General features: G+C 49.3%; 1 protein-coding gene across 1 annotated transcript in view; it reads right to left on the reverse strand.

The window, feature by feature from the left end:
- CCDC57 (coiled-coil domain containing 57) overlaps nucleotides 1-11565 on the reverse strand; it is a 107031-nt gene extending 95466 nt beyond the window's left edge. Inside the window, exons 1-3 of the mRNA XM_082678084.1 lie at nucleotides 11534-11565; nucleotides 10708-10768; nucleotides 9567-9691 (exon numbers count right to left, since the gene is read on the reverse strand). The gene's annotated coding sequence lies outside the window, so the exon portion shown is untranslated. The remainder of the gene's footprint in view (nucleotides 1-9566; nucleotides 9692-10707; nucleotides 10769-11533) is intronic.
- Between the last annotated feature and the right edge of the window lie 352 nt (nucleotides 11566-11917).

Here is an 11917-nt window from a genome sequence, read left to right on the forward strand (position 1 = left end):
GGACACCAGTTCAATCTCTGGTCAGGGAACTAAGATCCCACATGCCGTGGGGCAACTAAGCCCACGTGCCACAACCAGAGAGCCTGCGTGAGGCAACTACAGAGCCTGCGCGCTCTGGAGCCCATGCACCACAACAAAGGGCCCGTGTTCCGCAACGAAAGATCCTGCGCACCGCAACAAAGACCCAATGCAGCAAATAAATAAATATTAAAAGAAAAACAAACCAACAAAGTTCTACAACGAAACCTTACTTTCTAAAATCCAGTGGAGGTAAGAAATGAACAAAATTTTCATTTTACACAACGTTTTGATGGCATCAGGTTTACTGTGATTGAACTCTTCGTAGGACCTCAATTCAAACACCTGCAGAGTTGCTGCCACCAGCACTGCTCTCCTCAGACAGCCCAAGTCTTGCTTAGCTTATGAGCTGTGGACTCTTTGCCCTGTGAAAGGTGATCACTAATAACAGAACTCATAAAACTCTAGAGAAAAGCAACAAAAAAACAAAAAATAAACACACACACACACCCTACCAAAAAATTATCTGTGTAATCAAAATTATTACTATTAACATCTTGGAAACAAAATGAAAAAAAAAGTAAAGTGGTCTGGGTTAGTATTTAGAGACTCCCAAAATATTCTGTCAGGTCTAAAGAAACAATAAGGTGCGTTTTCTGGAAGAAGATGCGTGTTACGTGCTTGTCTACCCCCGTGGACAGTGGGAACGTGAAACAAACTTTTTAGACATTTGTTTCTCACAGCTCAGCAGAACAGTGCTCAGAACACAGAAAGTAAAATAAGAAACACACGATGAGGGAATTCCCTGGTGGTGCAGTGGTTAAAGATCTGCCTGCCAGTGCAGGGGACACGGGTTCGATCTCTGGTCCGGGAAGATCTCACGTGCCGCGGAGCAACTAAGCCCGTGAGCTTAGTGTGCCACAACTACTGAGCTCACAACTACTGAAGCCCGCGCGCCTAAAGCCTGTGCTCCACAAGAGAAGCCACTGCAATGAGAAGCCCGTGCATGGCAACGAAGAGTAGCCCCCACTCGCCGCAACTACAGAAAGCCTGCGTGCAGCAACGAAGACCCAATGCAACCAAAAATAAATAAATAAATAAATAAAATTGATTTAAAAAAAAGAAACACACGATGAACGTTAGGAATGGGCAATGAAGGCCAGGTAATTACTAAATATTGAGCAATGCATCTGACTAAGGGCTTGCTGGAAGGCAAAGCACAAAGGAAAACAGGATCCATCATAGGATTTGCATCTTTCATGAGGAAAAAGTAAGGCAGTTTCCCAGGTGAAGCTGTCGGCATTTAGATCTAAACGAATTCCTTACGATAAGGGAAACAATTGTGCAGGACAGGGCCTGGCAAGCTTTCTCCCTTTCCTGGCCAGTCGGTAAACATTGAGGGCTTGGTGGGTCACAGGGTCTCTACTGATGCCCCTCAACTCTGTGTGAAAGCAGCCACAGAGGACAGAAAAAGTATAGGCTGAGTCTCTCCCACAGGCCTGCTGTGCTGACCTCCAGACACTTGTGCAGGGGACGCTTTTATTAGCACCTGTGTGACAGATACTATCATTTCTTAAGGCTGGTCCTCGCAGCCCCTAATCCTCAGGCGTCCGCGATGATCTCAATCTGGACAGAAACATCCATCCACAACTCCCCGGTGTCCACTGGGGGTGCAGGCCAGCCTCACGGAGGGGAGGAGGCACATGCCCTTCCAGCCCAGCCTGTCTCGGGGTGACTGCACCAGAGATGCAGAGCAAAGGGAGAGGGCACAGGCATGAGAGGCTGAGGGAGAAGGAGGAGAACGCAGGGCCTTGTGGGGTTGTGATACAGCAACAAACACTGGTCTTCATCCACGGTTTCTGGCACAAGGCTCCTAAAACCCTACTTCCTGAGTGACAGAAGCTACAGGGGCATCTTTAGTTAGTTTTTGTTCCTAGTTCCTGAAATAACTCCAGGTGAAAGGATGTCTCCCATTATTCATAACAAACCTCTTTCAACCACACCTGAGTCTATGTTAATGAGGTGATTTTGGAAAGCCCCTAGATAACCAATGGTTGGGGGCTGGTTGCCAGGGGAACCGGAGGGTTGGAACTTGCACCTCCACCTCCCAACTTTCAGGGAAAGGAGAGGAGCTGGAGGCTGAATCAATCACCAGTGGCTAATGGTTTAAACAATCAGGTTTAAAAATCCTGCCAGGTGGGCCTCCAACCCACAATCTGGACAGGATTGGCAAACAATCTAGGCATGTTGCAGCAAAAATAGAAATGAAGTTTTCCCTCTCCTGAGAACAAGAAAAATAAAGGGAACAGTGACCAGGCTAGACAAGAAACATAACCTGGCCTGAAAGAGTTAATCACTCCTAGTTTTAACTGTTACTAATCTGTAGTGTCTGTAACTAGATCTGTACTTCACAAAGCTAACCTATCACTCTTTAACACTAAGTGAATGACATCCTGCGCTCCCTTGTAGCATCTGCATTTCAGAAAGAAGGTCGCAGGCCGATAACCAAGAGACAAACGGACCCAACAACCCAATTACCAGGCTGCCTGAGGCCAGCTGTGACTGTTTTGAAATAATGCAGGAAAAAGAATGCAAGACCTTCACTACTTTTGATCCTTATCATATAGGCCTGACTGCAAGCCCCACATGTAAATCTTCTGATTCCCCGAGGAGCAGGGGCACAGTTCTTGAGGTGCCAGCATGCCGTGTCTCTCCTTTGCCTGGCAGAGAAATAAAAGCCTCTCTATTTCTTTTCCTCCAAATCTCTGTCTCCGTATTTCTATTCGGCATTGGTGCACAGGGAGCCAAGGTGTTTGGCAACAGGCACAGGTGCATTTCTTTAAGAAGGTTACTCACCCAAAAGACATCTTCCAAACACAAAAACTCAAAACCCAGAACCTGCTTCCCTGGTGGCGCAGTGGTTAAGAACCCGCCTGCCAATGCAGGGGATACAGGTTCAAGCCCTGGTCCAGGAAGAGCCCACATGACGCGGAGCAGCAAAGCCCGTGCGCCACAACTACTGAGCCTGCGCTCTGGAGTGCGCCAGCCACAACTACTGACCCCGCATGCCACAACTACTGAAGCCCGCGCACATAGAGCCCGTGCGCCACAATAAGAGAAGCCACCGCAATGAGAAGCCCATGCACTGCAACGAAGAGTAGCCCCCGCTTGCTGCAACTAGAGAAAGCCCGCGCACAGCAACAAAGACCCAATGCAACCAAAAATAAATAATAAATAAATTAAAAAAAAACAAAACAGGGGCTTCCCTGGTGGCGCAGTGGTTGAGAGTCCGCCTGCCGATGCAGGGTACACGGGTTTGTGCCCCGGTCCGGGAAGATCGCACATGCCGCGGAGCGGCTAGGCCCGTGAGCCATGGCCGCTGAGCCTGCACGTCCGGAGCCTGTGCTCCACAACGGGAGAGGCCACAACAGTGAGAGGCCCGTGTACCGCAAAACAAACAAACAAAACAAACCCAAAACCTGTCTCTTTGCTGCAAAATGAAACTAAGCACCGAAGGTCAGCAACACCTCCCTGGGGAAATCCAGGGGACGGTCCCTGGAACTAACAGACCAAGCAGATGCTCAGACTCCTCTACAGGCTTTCAGTACTGGCAAGGGGCCAACGAGGCACAGGCAAAACGTCCCTCTGGACTTACCTCGTGGCTGGCAACCAGGTTCACTTTGCCCCCCACACAACAAGCCTCGCTTAGACACCAAGGTTGCAGCAAAGAGGGTGTTTATTTGCAAGTTAATCAAATCTCAAATCCACCTCCCCAGAGGCAAGGGGCTCGGGGTATTTATGGGATCAGGAATAAAGAAGCAGGGCAGTCAGAGGCAAGCTCATGAGGAAAGGTGATTGAAAAAAGGTTTGGTAATCGGTCTGCACAGGTGTAACTAGGCTACAGGCCTCTGCACGTTTTGAGGGTGGAGTTTTCGACCCCCCAGTGTTAAAAGGTCACCAAGCGGACACTCCTACATGCCCAGTTGGAGGGTTGGTGGTCCTATCCAGTCTTAACTGGCTCAGCTTGAACTAGACACAGCTGACTCCAAGTTCCTGGAAAACAACTCAGGCAAACATCTTATTGTTTAGGCTACATGCTGCTCGGAGGACATGCAAGTCTTAAAACTACCTTGATTAGTGAAGGCAGGTGAATGGGTTTGACTAATTATTATGCACTGTTTCAAAAGCATCCGTAAAAATCCCTGAACTAGCAGGTTTGAACTTCTGGGCTGGTGAAGGCGTGGAAGTGTGGAGGGCAGTGTGCCAGGAGAGCGAGCATGGGAGCTCCCGGCCCCTCCCACCCACCTTACCCTGTGTCTTCCATCTGGCAGCTCTGAGTTGTATCCGCTTATAATAAACTGGTGATCTAGTAAGTAAAGCGCTTCCCAGAGTTCTGTGAGCTGCTCTAGCACGTTACTGAACCTGAGGAGAGGGGTCATGGGAACCCTGATTTACAGCAGTCGGGCAGAGCATAGGTGACAACCTGGACTTGCATCCAGAAGGGGGGTATCTCGTGGGATCGGCACTAACCCCAGACAGTTAGTGTGGGAACTGAGTTAAACGTAGGACACCCACTCGGTGTCCACCGAGAATCTGAGAAGGCTTGATGGAGGAAGCGCCCCCTGACATGTGGCATCGGACAGGAAGCAAGCGTCCTGAGTGTGAGGGCAGGGAGGGAGGACGAACTCGGAAGCAGGGTCCTAATCAGAAGGGACGGCCGAACTCCACAAATGTCCTGATAGAGCTGTCCTAACCAGGGACAGTGTGGTGGCCTCCCCGCAGGGCTCTGGGGCAGAGCAGAGCTCTGCCGGGGCAGACCTTGGGCACAGCCCCGGTCTCCACCACCTCTCCTGCTAGGCAGTCGCACCCTGCCTCGCCCAGCACCCACAGGCCCAGTGCGGCCTTGTCAGCCTCTCCTTAGCTGCATCCATCCAGGGCCTGCTTGCCATCTCGAGTTAACAGGGTGCTGACAGAAACCCTGAGCCTGCCACCCTCAATTCTGCACGCCCCCGCCCCCGTTGCCCTCAGCTCGCCCATGGCACCCCTCTCCACCCAGCTGCCCAAGCTGAACACCACGAACTAGCCTGGATTTCCTGCTGTCTCTCATCCCCCCACCACACCTCAGCCACCATCATCCCTCACCTGGAGTCTCGCTGACTCCAGACCCTGAACTGGCCCCTCTGCTCCATACTTGCCCTTTCAGAGCCACCAAAGGAATCTTAAAAAAAAAGCCTAACTGCCCCCCGCCCAGCAGTGCTTCCGGTTCCTCGGTCCACTTACAACACCTGGATCGCTACATTCAGGGCTGGGATGTGCCGAATGGTTCCCCCTCCCACCCCGTCAGTCAATCTCAATCCAGCTGCCCCTCTGCCTGGAATGCTCCACCCAACCCACAAGCAGGCTCCTTCCTGTCACTGAGACCAACTCAAGGATCACTCCAGGAAATCCCCCCTCAACTTCGACCCAAACTGGTGCAATGCCGTAGACCCATCCAAGTTCTCTGCGTGGCACTTACCAGGAGCGGGTGGATTATTGCTTATGTTATCATTCTTCCCTACACATTCCACATGGTATCCCATACTTGGAACTCCAGCACACAGGAGGCGCTCAAAAGTATGTACTAAATAACTAAATGGTAAAAACTATCACACGACGGGCTTCCCTGGTGGCGCAGTGGTTGAGAGTCCACTTGCCGATGCAGGGGACGCGGGTTCGTGCCCCGGTCCAGGAAGATCCCACATGCCGCGGAGCGGCTGGGCCCGTGAGCCATGGCCGCTGAGCCTGCGCGTCTGGAGCCTGTGCTCCGCAACGGGAGAGGCCAAAACAGTGAGAGGCCCGCGTACCGCAAAAAAAAAAAAAAAAAAGTAAAAAAACTATCACATGACAACACATAAACATGGGGCTCTGGGGCTACAGCAGAGGAACCCGGGAGGCAGGTATCTTTGTTCCCCCAGGGCCCTTCCAAACCACTCCTCCTCCTCCTCCAAAGGCTCGGCTTCCTTAAAGTACCCACAACCCTGTGTACCAGGTGGTCTCAGAGCCCAGGTGGCTCTACCACAGAGGATGACCCTGCATCCGCTGAGGTGCCTGGCCCACCTCTGCTACCCTGTCCATGGTTTCCCCCACTCCAAAATACCCAAGCACCCCACACTCTGATCGCCAGCCCTCTCCCTTCAGATTCAGTCACTCTAGATCAACAATAACTTGATCTTTAAGTGTGTTATTGGCTGTATCAATGAACTACAGGGAAACTAAGGACATTCACTTTAAAAAGTTTTGAATTCAGTAAAAACTGGAGTTATTGGCTTCCAGTTCAGTCAGTTGCCAAGTATTTCCCCCAGGTAGACAGCCGAGGGGATTCCCCAGGTATGTCCTGAGGTCACCACACTCTGTTCTGTGCGCCAATCCCTGGCACCTTGAAGGAGATAACAAATGTTTGTTACTACTCCAGTTAGGATGTGTATCATTGTAGCCAGAAAAAAAATGATACTATGTAAAATTCTCATAAACATAGCAAACTTTCTTAAATTCATTCATTTAACAAGTATTTATTTAGCTCTTACTACATGTCAGGTGCTGTTTCACCTGCTGGAGACACGGGCCAGGTCCCCACACCAACGGGTTGTCATCCCTACTGGGACAAGACAGAGATGCACGGAAACAAAGGGGCAGAGGAGGTAACTTCCCACATCACTAGCGTGGCCGGAGACGCAGGGCTGCCCGGGTCAGAGGTCAGGGAGGCCCTGCCCAGAGGGAAAGGCAGGAAGGGGCTCTGCTCAGCCTTCAGGAGGCTTACACATCCTGTTCAGCCCGTGGCCCCTGCCCTGGCTGCAAGCCTCCCAGGACCACTGGGAAACCAGGGTTCCAGCAGGTCAGCCTGGCCACCAAGCTCAAGAAAAGCCCGGAGTGGAATAACAAGGTGACTCGATGACCTCCACAGTTGGGCGTTCACCCACACTAACTGACGTCTAATGGCTGGCCCCCCAAACCCCAACATATGCACAAAGCCAGCTGACTACAGTGGGGCTGCATGAGTGTGAGCTGGTGCGTGGCCTAGTGAGCTCTGGGCTCTGGCATAGTCTTGTCAACAGAAATCGGCGTACACACAGACCACCCATATGCCTGTGCACACTCACAGGCAAAGAATCAGGATTTAAGCAAATACACAACTTTAAATGATGCCGATGCTACTATGATCTTTGATGAAATGCCTGAGTCATCACTGCGGCTCTTTACAGAGAGAGCACACGGAGGTCTGTGACGTCAACGGGCCTCCCTCCTCTGAGGACCGTCCGTAGGCTCGCCTCTTAAATGCATTGGTCACACAGCCACCCATGGAAATTGCTCTCCTAGTACAGAAATCTGACCACGTGATACTGTGCCCATGGCACGTGGCCTTTTCAAAAGAAAGTTCAACCTGTTTGGCACAGTATATGAAGACCCCTAGGATGGGGCCTGGCCCATCTTGCCCACCACAGCTCCCTCTGGACCTCCAGCCGGTCCCCAGAGAGAAACCAGCTTCTACTGTGTATGCTCCGCTGGACCTCGACATGCCCAGTGCTATGCTCCTTTCCCTCCCACCCCATCACAGACAGCCTGCCCTGCATCCGTCACAAATCCTAAAAGCCCCAAGGCTGAGAATAATCGGCTTTTATTAAAGGTCACAGATTCAAAATCTGGACCCAATCTGTCTGTCAGCCAGCAGGCATCCCCAGTACACACCCAGTTTACAGGAGGGACCACACAAAACCTCTGGGGCAACTGGAGAAATCTCCGGGAAGGGCGGGGGGAGCGCACTGTCAACTCGTCTTGGCCCACGGTGTTCACAATCTTCTAAGAGAAGCAGTGGGGTCAGCAGGGGATGGACCAGGACTGTGCTAGGTCATCTCATCACTCTGATGTTCTCATCTGTAAAATGCTGAGCTTTCTAAACTTTTTTTTTTTTTTTTTTTAATCTAAGGGGGATATTTACCTGTTAGTTCTGAAAGGCACTTGGAAATTCTGGGTCTTAGGAAGATGGAAGTTACTCCTCATGAAAGTCATGGTTTCCCAAACATGGAAAATTTGCAGGCTGCAAACAGACACAAGCAGCAGAGGCCCTATCTGAAGACCACCTCAGTCATGAGTGAGTTCGAATGCACCCCTGGTGTCAAGATGCCACCACAGACTATACAGTGGGGTGTGGAAGAGCTCGGGCACTCACTTACTCTCTCACCCAAAACCCAGCAGTGGTCTGCAGCAGTTGACCCTGACCATGCAGGCCCAGCCTTGTCAGATCAAACGGAGCATTGAGAAAGAGGCTCAGAAACTGGCTCGTCCAGGCATTGGGAGACTCTGAGGTGTCTCTTCACAGATTACGACAGGGCCAGGGCTGCAAGGAGGATCTATAGCCAAGCATCTCCTAACAGCCAACATCATACTTACAAGAGTTCGGGGCAAAGGATGAGGCCTAAGAAACCATATATGAAAAGGAGCTCCATGGAGAAGAAGGAGCTTTCCAAGCCAAGTGGGCTCTGCAGAGGGGCTCGCCCCGCCCTGGCGGGGCCCCAACTCTCCAGCAAGCTGGCAGCAGCGACTATAAGCTGGGTATACAGGAAGGAGCCTGGGAGGATGATTTCATCCTTGCCAATCTCACCCCTTGCCAAGATGACCAAATCAGAGAGGAACCCACAGGCTACCCAATTGCAGATGTGACAGTAGAACTAATCACACTTTTGTTTGTCTGACCAAAAACTTGGAGCAATTGTTTTAGAATAAACACTTGACAAGTACTTTACTGAAAAAACATTGCATGACTTCAGTAAAACATAAGCAGTTGCAAACTCTAAAATGTACAAAAAAGGACCATTTGTAAAGGCTAAAAGTCAGTCCCTAGACGCTCACAAACAAGCCATTTAGGCACAATGGCTGGGCAAAGAGACACCTAAAGCAGAGGTTTCTTTTTATCTCCTTCCTCTGAAGGACTGTGGCTCCAGATACATTTGGCTTTCCACTCAACCACCATTCCTAATGCAGAAAACCCAAATCTATTTTGGTAAGGCATGTTGTCTTACTGGTGCTCTGTAAATATATTCAAAAAGCTGAATTTATAAAACATTTTTGTGGGACTTGAAAGAAATTCCAGAGGTGGCTCATCTCTGCACTCAGGACAGGGGACTCAGTGCTGGCACCCTCTGGAATCCCAGCATGAACCAAACTCGGTATAGACAATTTTTAAGAGGATCGAGGGGATGAAAATTCGGGGCCTATGACCCAAGCCTTTTCTCCTGTCCTTCACTGACTGCCAAACAGTACCCATGACCATTTGTAAAACCTGAGAGAGATGAGCAGCAGATAGATCTTAATTCAATCACCGGAACTTGCTTGGGGTGAGGGATACTGCTACAGTGAGGGGAACAGAGTGCTTTTTATTTGAATTTACAGCTGCCAGATTCCCTTGCCTCTCCCCCCCAAAAAGCGAATAAATGATAAAATAAAAGTTTGAATAGTCTTGTAGTTAAGAGCTGATACTGTGCTCACTTTTAGAACCACATAAATGTTTCACATACCAAAACTTAAATCAATAAGGAATCGGGAATTCCCTGGCGGTCCAGTGGTTAGGACTCCGTGCTTTCACTGCCAAGGACCTGGGTTCAATCCCTGGTTGGGGAACTAAGATCCCACAAGCCGCGCACTGCAGCACAAAAAAAAAAAAAAAAAATCAATAAGTACTCAAAGTGAAATATAATCAGAAACAAATGAACCTCACTTTATTACAAATTAATAACATAAACACACTAAGACAACTTTGTAAAACAGCATTTTAACTATATATTCTAAGGAAAAAAACAAAAACAACCACATGCAAATATTATACTTTAGTAGGTTTGTTTTTCACACAAATGTGGATTGGTAATACTGAAATTACGTTATATGCGGTCTAGGATTGAGCAAAAAGGTAAATGTACTGAGGACAATAGGAGCCAGAGTTAGAGGAAAAGGAATGTAGAATGAACCCTGTGGTGATGGATTGGAATTGGAAGTATCAATATAAACTCAATTTTTAGTATGTACAGATATATGGATATAGAAATAGATACGGATGTATATAGTGTACACAAATACATGTTTCCCAGCTCGCCCTTTGAGAAAGCCAAAAAGCAATGACACTCCAGTAGCAATGAGCATACCTCCCCCAGATCTTGGTTTCTAAAAAAAACATCTAAACTAAAAGGAACCAACGCTCCTTAGAGAAATGACTGACTCCAGGCTAGGTTAAGGAAAGCACAAAATGAGTCCAGAATATCTTGTGGTGTCAGAAAATAAGTAAGTGCTCAAAATGTTGAGGACAGGCTAAAAGGACAGAGGCCAACTTGAATGGGCTAAATCTGGACAACAGTGCAACAAAATAAATGATAGTAATGGATTATAACCTATGAAATAAAAATAAAATGCCTATACCAAGAAATAACTGAACAAATTAAAATATGGAAAAGTTCTTCCTTACAGTACAATTCCAACTTATAAAAGCAGAAATAATGGAAATGGAAAAATTACCATGTGGCAAATGCAACACTTATAATTGTTTCAGAAAATGCTCACTTCTGGACGCTAAAATTACTCGTTGGCAGTATGGTTATAAACAAGATATTTACTATTTAGAAAGGGAAAAAGGGTAACTTGATGAGGGAAACACCTTGTAGACATCACCTAAAACACACGGCCGAAGTTAGCATCAGCAGTAATGGGACAAATCAGCATCAGATGACTCCTGATGAGATGCAGAGAAAAACACAATTTCACTGGTAAGGTTCTTCTTAATAAAAATGCATAACTTAAAAGTAATCATAAAGGAACATCAGATAAACCCAAACTGAGGGGCATTCTGCAAAATAACTGACTCATAAAAGTCAAGGAAAGACAGAGGAAGTGCTCCAGATTAACGAATAAGAAGACAAAACACGGATGGTGCTGGATTGGATCTTGTAAAAGACTAAAGTCATTCGTGGGATAATTGCTGAGTGAATAAATCCTATACATTAGATCATGGTTTTGTATTGGTGTTAGTTTCCTTAGTTTGCTAAAATGAACTATGGTAACATAAGAGGTTAACATTGGGGGGAATCTCGGCAAAAGGTAAAGAGGCAATCTCTGTACTCCTTTTGCAACTCTTTTGTAAGTCTCAAATAATTAAAAAAAAAAAAAAATCACTCTGGACCAGGCTGCCTGGGTTTGAACCCGTCCTCACTGGCTGTTGTCCGGGGTAAACTCTCTCATCTCTGCAGCACCCACCTCTTCAGGTTCCTGGAGGGGTCGAATAAAACACTAGAGCACTCGAAACAAAGCGTGCCGGCAGAGAACGCCCCCGGCCCTCCCACCCAGCGCACTGCGTCTGGCAGGACTTGAACGTCTCGGGTTTTTCCAAGGAAAGCAAAGACGCCCGTGAAAAGCGAGCCGAGAGGCCGAAGCCTCCCACTTTGCGGGCCCCTGAGGCCCCTCGGCGGCCCCCCGCGCCGCCCCCGCGTCCGCGCCTCACCCAGAACGCCTGCTACGAACAGCCTCCGGTTCCGGCGCGTTGCCATGGTAACCCGAGTCCGTCTGCCGCTATCCGGCCGCGCTTGGTGCACTGCTCGGATGCCGCCGGCTGGAAACGTGAGCCCCGAAGCCAGGTTCCGGGTTCCACCCCCCCACCCCACCCCCACCCCCCCCCGGCCCGAGCGCAGGTGCAGCCGAGGGAGGAAGGCTTAGGACTATCAGTGGGTGGCGGGTGGACGGGAGGCGGCCAAGGCTTCCCGGCGCGACAGCCGCCCCTCGTCCAGCTAGGCTCCACGATCCCGCCCGTCTCGCAGCCCCGAAGCTGTTGGCGGCTCCGACGGGTCGGGATGTGGGACTGCACGGAGCGGGGCGGTACTGTACCTGG

This window comes from Grampus griseus, assembly GCF_964374135.1.
Source record: "Grampus griseus genome assembly, chromosome: 20".
In the NCBI taxonomy this organism is placed as follows: Eukaryota; Metazoa; Chordata; class Mammalia; order Artiodactyla; family Delphinidae; genus Grampus; species Grampus griseus.